We start from the raw sequence: 14,155 nt of genomic DNA, 5'->3' as shown, positions 1-14,155 counted from the left end.
ATATGCAGAGGCAAAATAGAAGGTGAGAGTTTTGTCGTCAATTCAGAGATGTATTAAAGGGTGTTAGACCAAAGAAATGATTCATTCTCATTTTTATAAATGGTAATAGACATAAATTAGTGATACCATTTCCATATGTATATGCACATTTATCATTCTTCTATTGGATCTTCATCAAGGTGAGCATGTGTGCGCATTTAACTCTCTCAATAAGCAAAAATTTTTTATGTGTATCTAAGATTTGGTGCTTTGTTATCCTTTTACAAATTAGTTAGTTATTGAGCTACCATAAATAGTGGTCAACCAAATGATTTTTAGTTATCATGCCTTTTTATAAATACTTTAATATTTTGTTTGGTTTATAATATGGTCTTTTACAAAAGAAATTCTCTCATTTAGCTACACAATGTCATAAACAAATTAAGTAAGCTTTTCAATGCATTTGATGATGACAGAACATAATTTTAATAAAATGTTGATTTTAAGTGGTATATTCAATTATTAATTGGATCAAATTTAGTTTTACCTCGTTACAATTTGATAAAAGTTCAATATATACTAATAACTATGAAAGCTTATTTAATTAATATTTTGGTATATCCATATCCATGCATGTTCTTTTTTGGGGGTAGGTAAATGGGCCACAGAAAGGGGACAGCCCTCTCCATACCCATGAAGCTGGCAACCTTGTGCAAGTGAGACTCAATCCTAGAAGAAATATAGGGGCTTCTTCAATTATATATTGTGGCAATTCTACTTACATTCATATGGGATTTGATCTATTCCATTATTTCATGTATTCAATTTTACATCATTTTGATGTGATCAGATCAGCTGCCCACAGAGCGTGCCCCATAGGCGTCTCACAACCCATCCCTCCATGCATTGGGAACATCTCTCGTGTTTGTCATGGGGAGGTACTCCCAATGTACGAATGTGATAGGCTGTGGGGCGCACTCTGTTGGCAGCTGATCCTGTCCCCATTTTTTAAAATCAAAGGCACATAGCCAAGTTCAGCCCATGATATGAAGCCCTTTTATAAATCTATGAATACTAAGGAAATGAATAGAATGAACACTAAAGAGGATTGTCATTAATAATATGGAACAAATAATATAAGGGAGAACAATTTATTTAGATTCCGATACAATTTGTTCCATATCTCCAAAAAGTTGGCTTAGGTTTTGTTTTGTAGGAACTAAGGTTCTTGATCAGTGAAGTTTTGATGCTTTGTTTGAGCAAAATAGTGATGAATCTATCTAAAATTTTGCATATTCCAATAAAATTCAAAGTGCCATTTATCATGTATATATAATTTATTTAATATATAATAAGATATAATATTCAATTATATTTAATCTATGTAAACCTTATTATAACTTAAAGTTTCATTACACACCATATAGAAACTAAAAGCAAAATGGTTACAGAGCACCCATCTTGCTTCAAATGGAATCTTAGTGTATGAGGATTTTATGAGATTTTGTGAAATATTTTGCTATTTTGGCACCAATGGTGAATGTGAATGCTCATGACAGTTGCTAATTATAAGAGTATCATCATTTGTCATATTGAATTCTTAACTAATTATAAGAATGCCACTATTTGTCACCTACAATGATTGCCTCTTTTTTAGTTGTGCATATGGCATTGAGTTTTCATGTAATTACAAGAGTACCATCATTTGTTGCATGAGTTTTTTACTAATTATAAGAATGCCACTATTGTCTTGATTCTTGTCGTGTTGAAAGCGGTTCCACCCAGTCCCAAAACTGATTTCAATATATAAATGTATAATATATTAAATAAATTAATCTATTTATTAATTTAAATAAATAAAAATAAATTAATCTATATTAAATATATATATATATATATATATTAAAGTTGGTTTGTCCATGTCAGCATGTCTCTCATTTCAAAGAAGCTATTTATCTATTTTTTCTATTTTTATTTTTTTTTGTTTTAAAAATATTAAAACGGTAATCATTGCTTATCTTGATTAGATTAATAAAGCTATACATTATTAGAGAGAGACCTTTGGGTTTTTCAAGGCTTCTTATTTTAATGCATGTTATTATTACACTTAAAAAAGACATTTAAGAGAGAGAAAGAGAGAGAGAGAGAGAGGCCTTTGGATTTTCCAATGCCTCTTATTTTAATGCATTTTATTATTAAATTTAAGAGAGAGAGAGAGAATATTAATAATATGAATAGGTTGAGATTAAACAATCAAAAAAATTATTAATTTAAAAATCCACTAAACTTTCACTAAAAATAAATATAAACAAAACTTAGTAAATATTAAAAATGTGTTTCAATTCCACTTAAAATTCAAACTTAATAAACACTAATAAAAGTAAGAAACTTAAATATAAAAATATTAATTGAGAGTTTTAAACTTTTAATAATATAATTAGATAACATATGAGTTGGGACTTTTATTGTGCATAATGAACTCATTAAAAATGATAAAAATTAATGAAATTTTAAAATTAAAAACCCATTTTATTAATAATATTTTATTGCAAAAAATACTGAATAATATTGAAAAATACCAATCATTAATTAAAACTAAGAAATTTATATAAAAAAATATTAATTGATAGTTTTAATAATATTATTAGATAACTTTATATTAATGCATTTTTAACTAATTAATAATTTTTATGAGTTGAGACCTTTATTATGCATAATGAACTCATTAAAAATTAATGAAAATTTAAAATGTAAAACATTTTTTATTAACAATATTTTATTAAAAAATTACTCATATGCAAAAATTACTAAATAACAATGAAAAAAATACCAAAAATTAATTAAAAATCTGAAAATTTCTGAAAAAATTAACAGGTAATAAATGCTAAAAATACTGAAAATTATTGAAAAATACTCATATGCAAAAATTACTGCATAATAATGAAAAAACACCCAAATTAAATTAAAAATCCAAAAATTGTAAAAAACCTAAAGCTTAATTAAAATACTAAAAATTATTAAAAAATTAAATTAACTGTATTTTATTGCAAAAAATACTGAATAATAATGAAAAACTAATGCATTTTAATTATTAATAGTAATATAATTAACAATAATTATTTTTAAACTGTAATTAACAGTAATTATATTTTAGGGAAATTGTCAAAAACTCACCATGAGTTTTCAGCTTTTCTCTTAAACTCACCACAACTTTTCAAAATGTCTAAAACTCACCATGTCACAAACTTGACATTAAACAAACTAACGGGTGTTAATATATTACCACTTTAACCTTCACAGAAAATATAAAATATATACAAAATAAATTAACAGGTATTAATATATTACCATTTTAATATTTAGACATGGAAAAATGAAAAATTCAAAAAATATTTTCAAATATAAAATACATAAAAGCATAGAAATTACAAAAAAAATATAAAAATTGCAAACAAAATAAAAAATTATTTTTAAATTATAGAAACTATAGAAATTGAAAAACAAATCAGAAAATAAAAATTGTAGAAAAAGCACCAAAAATTATAGAAAAACATAGAAGTTACAAATAAATAACAAAAAATATAGGATAATTTATAGATTGTAGAAAATAGAAAATAAAAAAAAACAGAAATTATAAAAAACATTGGAAATTAAAACAAATACTAAAAATGAAAAAAAAAAGAAAATTGAAAACTAAGAAAGACCAATTTTCCTCTAACTCGCCATTCAATGGTAATTTGGTCATGAAAATTGTTATTTATGCTGACATGGACACCTCTGTTAAGAAGCATTAACGGTGCACTAATAGAATGTGAGTTTTGGAAAATAAAACTTTACTAACATGGTGAGTTTTAGACATTTTGAAAAGTTGTGGTGAGTTTAGGGGAAATGTTGAAAACTCATGGTGAGTTTTAGACAATTTCCCTATAATTTAAGCTGTAAATAATAGAAAATTACATTTAATTACCAAAAAGTTATATTTAATTATGAGAAAATTACGTTTAATTAGTTTTAGACAAAAAAATAGCAATATTTCTAAAACTGTGATAATTTCCAAAATTTACTATATTTTAAATAAATATAGTAATTTAATAATTATAATATTTTATTAATTAATAAAAAGTAACAAATAGTTTATAACTTAAGCAACTATTAGATCTATAATTTGTAGGCTCAAACAACTATTTTCTTTTGAGTTAGGTCTTGTTGAGATATGCACGATGCCCACACATTATCAGGGATAATCAGATTCAAAGTCTAATTGGGTATCAAACTTTTGGAGTCCAATGATTGCTTTAGCATATACGGCCCAAGCTAAATAACCCCTAATAAGCTCAATTTGGAAGTTATCTACATATATGGTAAATATTATTATATAATATTTAAATAACAAATTTTATATTAATATATATAGAAATGTTATATACTTTTTATACTAAACTAGAATTAAATAAATTTTTTAATTTGTAAAAAATCATAGTTCTATAATTAATACGAGCCTCTTTATCAATAGAAAATGTGCAAGCCTGAGCTCTAGCTCAGCCTGACCATCGGGCCTAGATCATGAGCCCAAGTCCAACTCTTATATAAAGCCTGAAGCTCGAGCCCGAGCCCGAAGCCCGATCTATACACAAACTTATTTTCAATATACTTTTATAAACTAATATTATATTAATTTAGTAATAGTTTAATAAAATAATAAACTAATTTAAATTTTATAATAATAAATTGATATTTATTAATAATTTAAGAAGCATATATATACATTATTTATTATATATAACATAAGTACTTTTTTTTATATATGTAATAGTATCAGGTCGGGCTTATTTAAGAAAGCTCGAGCTTGAGGCCATGGGCCTAAAATTTTTTCTAAGCCTGAAAACTAACGGGTCAAGTCGGGTTGTCAGGCTACCTGTCCCATGAATAGGCCTAATTGTATATATAAACAATTGTATACATAAAAAATCATATGAAATAAAAATTTAAACATCTTTTTCAATTTTTTTTTTATAAAAATGGACCTCTCATAGCTTGGCTCGGTCCATAGACTAGCCCGACCCATGACACAACATTGGCCCTATGGGCTTGGGCCGTGGGCCAACACGGCACGGTCCACACTTTGTGCGGGCCACATGCAGGTCGTGCCGTGCCAGCCCAACACAACCCGATTTACACCTCTACTTGAACCCGCCCAATACTAGGGATGGAGAGGGAAATTCGAGGATTCCCCATCCTTAATGAGGAGTGGGGTGCCTTGCCCCTAAACTCACTCAACATTGAGGAGTGGTTGCCTTGCCTTGAATTTGCCTGACACTGGGGGCGTGGATGGAATAGAGTGTCTTGACTATGGGGTAGGGACAGGGATGGAGTGCTCTGCCCTGAACCCTTCCTATTGTCATTCCTATATAATTGTTAATTATTAGTGAAATTAATAAAAATGTTAGCTTTTGTAATTATTTTTATGTATTTAAAGTTAATTAAAATTTCATTTAAAAACAATAAAAAGAATAACAATTATCAAAATTACTACAAATTATTAATAAAACTAAATTTATTAAAAAATATTTATTCATATTAAATTAACAATAATTATCTTCTATAAATCAATATTAAATGAAAAATACAATTATCAAAATTTTAAATATTAACAATAACTTTGAATACTTTTAATTAATTAACAACAATTTTGATTATTAGTTTAATATTAATTAATAGTAAATAAAATTGTTAAGTCTTTCAGATTTCCCGTGCATTGCACGGGTCCCCGCTAGTCATATTAGAATCTATATATATATATATATATATATATATATATATAAAGGGTATGAAAATCATTCCATTTCTCATTATTTCAGTTTTAGATTTGAAGGTCATGGAGCACGGGTGTCATTATTTGACATTTTGACCCCTTATTACCAAAAAAATAACAAATTTACCCCTTACTATTTTATTTGAATGGGGAAATTGTGAAAAAATTTAAAAATTTTCATTATCATGTAAAAAATTCTCAAATCTCAATATATATATATATAGATTTTCCTACGACCACACCAATAAGCATTTATTTACATTTCAAAAATAATCCTAAATAAGTGCTTATTCCTGAAAATAAATGCTTGGCATGTGCACATTATTTTAAAAATACCTATACTACCTTTGTTTGAGATAAGTGATTTTTTAATAAACACTCATGAGAGCTTATTAGAGTAAGTACTTATTTAAAAAAAAAAAAAAGCACTCCCAAACTCCGCTAAGGTTAGGGGGTGCAACCAAGGTTCTAAATATTGACATGGGCTGATACGCCATGTCGGTACATTTTTTTATGTTTTATTTATTTTTTTGAAAGCGGTTCAAAGGGGTTGGTTTAAGGCCCAGCTACCTTCTGAGCTGGTGGCTGACCTGATACAATCCCTGGAGGGGCGTATTGGTAAGCCATCGGCACGATATGTATCGATACTTTGAACTTTGGGTGCAATTGTATCAGATCATGATCCAATCCAATTCAAATCCTATCCTTTTTTTTGCGGATTCGGATAATCATTTGTCAAATTTTATGATTAGATAATAGGGTCCGATTAGAAATCGAATCGAATTCAGGTCACCCCTCTCTCTCTCTCTCTCTCTCTCTCTCTCTCTCTCTATATATATATATATATATATATATATATATATATATATATATATATATATATATATATATATGATGATGATGATGATGATGAAAATAGTTAAAACATATTCACGTTTTTTTGTTTTTTCTTTATATAAACTGTTATGTTTTTTCTTTTAATAAAACATTAAAAGTTTCAAAATTTGAATTCAGGATATTCGACATCCTTAATGAATTTGAATTCGATTCACCATTTATGAGATCTAAATGGATCTTTGGATTGGATCTAATCTCGAATATGTAATATCAAATCAGATTTGAATATACCCTGACTTGAATCCGACCTGATCCATATGCATCCGTAGCTAAATATATAATAAATTATTGATTGCACAATGTACTTTGTGCCATATTATCTCACTTTTTTTAATCGATTTAAGTTAAAACAACAAAAGATTTAAACCTCCATTGATATTTCTCCTTAAATATTGAAACTCCCCTTTCTTTTCAAATTGGACTAATATCCCCATAAGTGACACCATGGGAGATCGGACAGAGACCTCCCTTGTTAGCAATGTGTGAAGATTGCACATGACATCATATCTGTGGCTGAAATAAAAAAAAAAAAAACGAATTTTTTGATAGGTTAAAAAAAAACCAAATTTGCTTTCTTTCCGTATAGGTTTGGCATTGATGCTGCAGATACAACACGGTGTTGCTGATGTGTGTGGGTTCGAAGTTGACAAAAAAAATGTCTTTTTTTTTGTGTTTGGAAACGTTGCTGCCATATAGGACGTTTCCTGGAGCAACAACGTTTTCTGTTTGGTACCAATGCTCCAGAAAATGTTTTCAGCATTGGTACCTATTATCCAGTGCCACATCATGCCCCTGTCACTGATTAACTTATTTGGACAAAAGCTTGGGCACTTGTAGTTAACTTATTTGGACAAAAGCTTCTCACCGATGAGTTTACATTTCTGCCCCACAGCATCCCACCCCACAACGTCCCACAATACATCCCCACAATGTATTGGGAACATCTCCTGATAATAATACCACAACCGGTGATATCATCATCAGGAGATATTCTCAATACACAATGGGATGTACTGTAGGACATTCTGGGGCGGAGATGTCAACTCCTCACGGATTTAGTAGATAGCATCCAACACACTCATAATCAGTTGGGACCATGGGTTGGTCGTGGACAAGACAGAAAAATTGTGAAAGATCTCAGAATTCACTAACAGAATCATATGTTTCGAAAGAAGAAAAGCGGCCTAGCCCGGAAAGAGAGGGAAATGGGTACCTTGTATATACTATTTTCCTTTTTTTACTAGGATAAATTGTTAAAACCTCTCTTAAAGTTTTGACTATGAAAATTCATCTAAAGTTTGATAATTGCAATCACCTTCCCTGAATTTTCTAATAGAGATGCAAGGGAGGTTTCAGCAATTACCATTAATTGAGGGGACCTATTTAATAAAGTTCAAGGGAGGTGATTGCCATTACCAAATTTCACAAAAGTTTTTAACAACAGTTGAAAACTTTAGGGGAGGTTTCAGCAATTTACCCTTTTTACTAAGGGGATGTTTGGTTCCATTGGCCTCACCACATCAGCACCACATGGGCGTTTGTGTTTATTGAGCATGAAACCACTGTTTGGTTTTACTGTTTATCAAATAAACACTAAAAAGCATAAACGTCTCGATTTATGTGCATGAGGAATTTGGGGAATGTTAAATTCTTGTTCCCCTAGTGCCCAGGCTTTTCTTAAAATGAAATGATTATGTGGCATATTTTATGGGGTGCTAATCTGAGCTGTGAAGTAAAAATTGTTTAAAATTATGCTCAACCAAACAATAAAAACAAGAAATGTTTAAAGTAAAGTTGTTAAAATAAACACTTAAAGCAATAAACACCCAAGGTTCAAAGTATGGACATGTATCGGACCCTATTGGCCGATACGTATCGTGCCGATGGCTTTCCGATATGCCCCTATAAGGGTTTTATTGGGTCAGACCATGGTTCAAAAGGTATTTGAGACTTAAATCAACCCTCCTAAACCGGTTTTGAAAAAAAATAAAACATAAAAAAGGCACCGATATAAGTCGATGCAACCTGTGTCGATACTTTAGCCTTGTAAACACCCACGAAACCAAACATATATTAAGGAATTTTTCCGGATTCTTCTAATGACTTTGTCACCTCATGGCTAGCTGTTAGCCACTATTTTGTGACCCGGGTTAAGCTGGGTGATGGATTGAATCGGGTTTATGGCTTGGTTCACTATTTTGAGTTTTCTATTTGACAGAAATCACAGAACAAGACTTGTTCATCGGAACATTTCACATTCACGAGTTCAGATTACCTTCCAACAAAAAACGTTCCAATACCCTTATCAACATAATCTGACACAGCATATCTCATATAAATGGGTCGCAGTCTCGTGGTGAAATGTGCGGTGTCAGATTATATTGGTAGGGGCTGGAACGTGTTTTGTTGACAGGAGTTCACACAAAATAATGGCACCTTCTCTCTACTCCAGCGTTTCTTTTTTTTATAAGTGCAATTGAAATGCAGTTTCGGAGGCATATCAACGATTTAACATGAATTGGTGTGGGTTTAGGGGTTGATTGGCCGGAAAAATGAAAGGCCACTTACATGTTTGGCCGTCGGTGTTTCTCTCAGCGACATGACTTGCTTTTTTCGTCGAGTGAAAAAGCAAAATATTCCGTTGCTGAGACTCGAACCCGGGTCCCTCGGGTGAGAGCCGAGTATCCTAACCAACTAGACTACAACGGATTTCTCTAAGAGCTTTACTGGTTACTTTTATGAATGGATGCAAACATAAGCCTAATACATCTTAGACATGATCCTCCACCACAAGAATTATTTTGTTTTTCCTAGTATGTAATACATCATGTATACAAACCGAAGAAAAAAGACGTCATGATCATCAGTCCCACACCAAACCTAAAGAATTTTGTTTCTTTATATCTGTTTCTTCTTGTCTTGATGCTTTTGATGAAGCCTTGAGATTTTTACTTGCTTTTCTTATTATAATGTTCAGTTTTTGATTACTTATAAAAGTATTAGGTTTGATCTTCCTCATGCTTCATCGAATTGCTTTCCAAGTTTTAGATCGTTCATCTGGGTCATTCAAATTGTTTGACCAGATCAAGCCATTCAAATGAATCTAAAAACTGATATGGGCCATTCATAAGATGTGCCATGATCAATCAAGGTCCAACATTGCGGTATCCTTGCTTATCACATATCATATATACTTTTCTACTTTGGGAAAACCATATTTATGTGCCGAACAAATTAAAAAAAGGGTAAATTATAAAGACTCCCCCGTATTATGGGGTCTGTGACAAAGAGTCCCTGTACTTTGTTTTGCGGCAAAGACCCCTGTACTATGACCATGAGACAAAGACCCCCTTGACCGTTAAATTAGATGACAAGAGTGCATTAAATTATCAAAGTATCCCATTATTATTTTTTTATTTTCTTTGCCTTTTTTCTCTTAAAAACTATTTAATCTATTGTTTTCCCTTTATTCTCTAGGGAGGAAACCCAGTTCTCGTCTTTCCTTTCTTCTCATCTCCGTCTTCAATCTCGTCTCTATAGTCGTCACCGATAATGTCGCGATCATGGGAAACTGCAATACTTGATAGCCCAACAACAGATGTCTGCCCATATCTTCGTCTTCTCCGTCTTCCATCTTTTCCTCATCGTCATCGTCAACTTCTTCTGCTTCCATGGAAACCAGTAGAGGGAGAAAAAAAAAATGGAAGGACTTGTAGTTGATGGAGATGGAGACTCCTCTTGCAGCACTTGCGGAGCCAGAGCCGGAGCTGGAGCCGCCTCCCCTGCAACACTTGCGGAGCCGGAGCCGACGTCATGTCCCAACCTGAAGACCCTGCCGCTGCTGCTAATCCTTCCTTTGCCATCCACGAGTCCTGCAATAATGGTAGCCACCGGCGTTCTAGTTGGAAATCTAGAATTTCTAGGCATCTAGCCAACTACCAATTAGGTTTCTAGTTGGGAATCTAGGTGGAATGAGCATCCGAAGTTCCGAAGCGCTACAACTCAATAACTCAACTCATTGCTTTGGGTTAGATTGAAAAACCAATTCCTCAGACAATTTACAAGTATTAATGATGCGAAAGCCCAAACAATGAAACAATGTGAGCTGTAGAGAAGAAGTAGGATGAAGAATTTAAGTGGTTAATTAAACTAACTTGGAATCAGCACTGCTACAATGTCTCTTGGATCAACCGCCGCTTGTGATAGGTCATTAACGGCCACCAACTCTACTACAGTCGTACCATACGTCGCTCTGATGCTGCTTAAGCTCTCCCCTTGATGCACTAAATACGACAAGTAAACTGCCATAATGCCATTACTTGTGTTATTGAAGCATGTGCACGACAACGGAATTACAAGGCTCTGACCACTCTACAGTCGTCCCTAGCCATCAACCCATTAACGCTCCTGATCTGCTCCGCACTGACCAGCCCACCATAACCAATACGAAATAACAACTGTCATCCACGTAGGAGCACGAAATGGGTATTCTGATGAGAGAATTTTTGGGGAGGATTCGGTTCTTAGGGAATGACATTATTGGGTCAAGCGAGTTTGAACCTAAGATGTCTGAGTACATTTACTTTGAACCTAGATGCAATCTCTGAGAACTTGGAGTCGCAAGGGAGGAGATAGAAGAATAGAGAGGTACAGAAGTCAGAGGACTTACATGGTTCAATCACAAATTTTGCACAAGTTCTGGGAGGGAAGACAACAAAGAGGGAGATGAGTAGAATAGCAAGTGGTTGCACTAGAATTCCCATCATATGATCTTGTATCAGCGAGTGTCTCTCCTCTCTATAATTGTAATTCTGGTTTCACAGAAGAAAAGCAATGAAGAGATGTATTCTGTTCATTGGTTTGCAGAGGCTCCACAAGGCATCGGAACGTCATCCCCAGCTCAATAGAGAGAGAGTCGGGATTGAATTAAATGGGTTCAATCCCGATGCTGTTAAGGTAAAGAGCAAGAAGAGAGATTGGGGGAGAGAGAGGGAGAGAGAGAGAAATGTGAAGGAACAGAAAGGTAGTACCGGAAGGTCTGAATAATGTTTTTCTCGTCTAGTTATTACAAGGGTGGTATAGGGATTAAAAAAATTGTAATGGCATTTTTGGATGGAAGGCTAATAGAAGGGGGTCTTTGTTTCACGGTCATAGTACAAGGGGGTCTTTATCGCAAAATAAAATACAAGGGTTTTGTCACAAATCCCATAGTACAGGGGGGCCTTTGTAATTTATCCTTAAAAAATGTCATACTTTGGGAAAACCATGTTTTCATTCTTAATAACCCGAGATTTTACCATTATACCACTAAAACAATCAAGGATTTTTTTTTTTTTGCATGTACCAATTCAGTTTGGGGGTTAAAAATGTCATGGCTCTATGAATTTAAATTGTTGTCTTCTACCAGTAAACTCTTTATTAACACATTGAAACTTTGGATTCTCAAGATCGATCACTTTCGGAAAACACTAAGGCCCTGTTCGCATTTCGGTAAGTTATTTATTCGGGTAAATGCACTTATCCAGGTAATTGCATTTACCCATGTTCTTTTATTTCTCATGTAAAGAAGGAAATGATCATTTTATCCATAAAAATCCATATTATAAGGGACATTTTTGTCATTTTCTAGTGTTGGAAACTTGTGGAAAAGTTATTTATCCACCTAAGAGATGGGTATCTCAGGAAAATAAACATTCCCTGGTCCCCACATAAATATGAAAAAAGAAAATAAGATTTTTGGTCAATGAGAATCAAAATCCTATTAACAACTTTCCCCCTTCTCAAAATTCAGAAAAAGAAACACCCTAAGAATCTGAGCAGGTGGTTAATCCAAAGGACCCACTACTTGGTGGATGGCTTGGATCGGCCACATCATCCCTCCTTGTTGTGGAAATATGGCAGGTGGTCTAAGGAAACTTCCTACCTGACCTAATTAAGTCCCTTCGCACACATGCACACAGACATCATATCAGTGTAGAAAAATATATGCTTTCCTGATGGATAAATTTATTATAAAGTAAAAGAGATTTAATTGAAAGCAAGAGAAGAGAAGAAAGCTAAAAAAAATTAGGATACATAGATTTGCGTGGTTCAACTAGGGTTGTTAATAGGTCGGGTCTGTAGAATTGGAACCGGTCTGACAAGAAATATCAAAGAACCGGAACTGAACCAAACTTTACAGGTTCAAAATTTTAGGCTCAGTTTGGAAACCTAGACTTAATTAGGTTTCTTATATGCTGCTCTATGAGCATTCCTATTAAAAAAAACAAAACTTAACATGAGTCATGGATTTACAAATAGACAAAAATATCATTCCTAATCTTCAGAGAAGACGACCATGGAATAGCAGTAAGATAGAAGACTTGATAGCTTGCAGGGAAAACAAATGGTTGTTATTGTGAATAGAAGTGATTAATAGAACAAGTCATAGTAAGAAGAGCGGGAAGCGGCAATAGTTTCAACTTTCACGTATTATGGATTAGAAGAAAGAGGATGTGAAGGGATTTTGGTGATAACAAAGATGGGTGGGTATATATCCATGAGATGGGGGAGGCATTGACATCCGTGCTCTGACCTTTGAGACCTCCATTCAGAAACCAGATGAGGTGTAGAAGAAGGATGACTGATTAAGCTAGCCTTTTCCACCACCAGTCTACTTGCCGAGTTAAATTCCCGAGTCACTCCGAGTGCAAAGCAAAACACGGATATCTAAGTCCCATCCGGGTTGTATCTATCTAGAATCTAGTCCGTTGATGATCACTATCTTGTATGATAAAAAAGAAATTATTCTCTTAATCCGACAAAGAAGAATATATATTTTTAAATTTGACAAGGACATATCCATTTGACTTTCAGTTTTTGGCACCAAACATGGAGCTTTATTTACTTTACCTTTGATGCTAAAGCCACCTCATATGTCTCATCCAATATTCAAGGAGGGAATACTTTTTTCCAAATATAAATGGAATCATAAAAACATGTAATATCCTTTCTGTTTAGTTTAAAAAACTGAATAAGATATAAGATTTTTGACTAGCCTTTTCTTTTTATGATACTCGAAAAGTTTAGTCATTCAATTGGTATCATGGGCAAAATTCTCCGATACCGCCATGTCTTTCGAGTGTTATTGACTTGTTGATTTTCTTGGGAAATTTTCTTGCACTCTCCTTTTCTTTTTTATTTTTTGGATAAGTATGGATACATACAATGCGGAATTCTGAATTTCAGCCCCTCCTATTACTAGCCTTTTCCCCCATAAATTAAATCCTACTCTTAAATTTGATATCAATTCACAATCAAGATGCATTCCCCCTGTATTTTGGGGTTATAAAATTCTGATCTGGGTTGATTGATCATTCTCCCTTTATTTTTCTGCCTTATCGTAATTGTTCGTATATTTTATACTTATTGTGCAGAATATAAGATAAAAGAAACACAATTATAAAACCATAGTCTTGTGTGTGGATC

At 32.8% G+C, this 14,155-nt stretch overlaps 1 non-coding gene across 1 annotated transcript; it reads right to left on the bottom strand.

Annotated features, from left to right (window-relative positions):
* Positions 1 to 9,324: 9,324 nt before the first annotated feature.
* TRNAE-CUC (transfer RNA glutamic acid (anticodon CUC)) lies at positions 9,325 to 9,397 on the bottom strand. Its single transcript has one exon. It is a non-coding gene; the product is annotated as a tRNA-Glu (tRNA).
* Between the last annotated feature and the right edge of the window lie 4,758 nt (positions 9,398 to 14,155).

This window comes from Nelumbo lutea, chromosome 1, assembly GCF_056320005.1.
Source record: "Nelumbo lutea isolate HS-2025 chromosome 1, American lotus-T2T, whole genome shotgun sequence".
In the NCBI taxonomy this organism is placed as follows: Eukaryota; Viridiplantae; Streptophyta; class Magnoliopsida; order Proteales; family Nelumbonaceae; genus Nelumbo; species Nelumbo lutea.
Note: the sequence above shows the minus strand (reverse complement) of the source record. Positions and strands in the feature narration are given on the sequence as shown.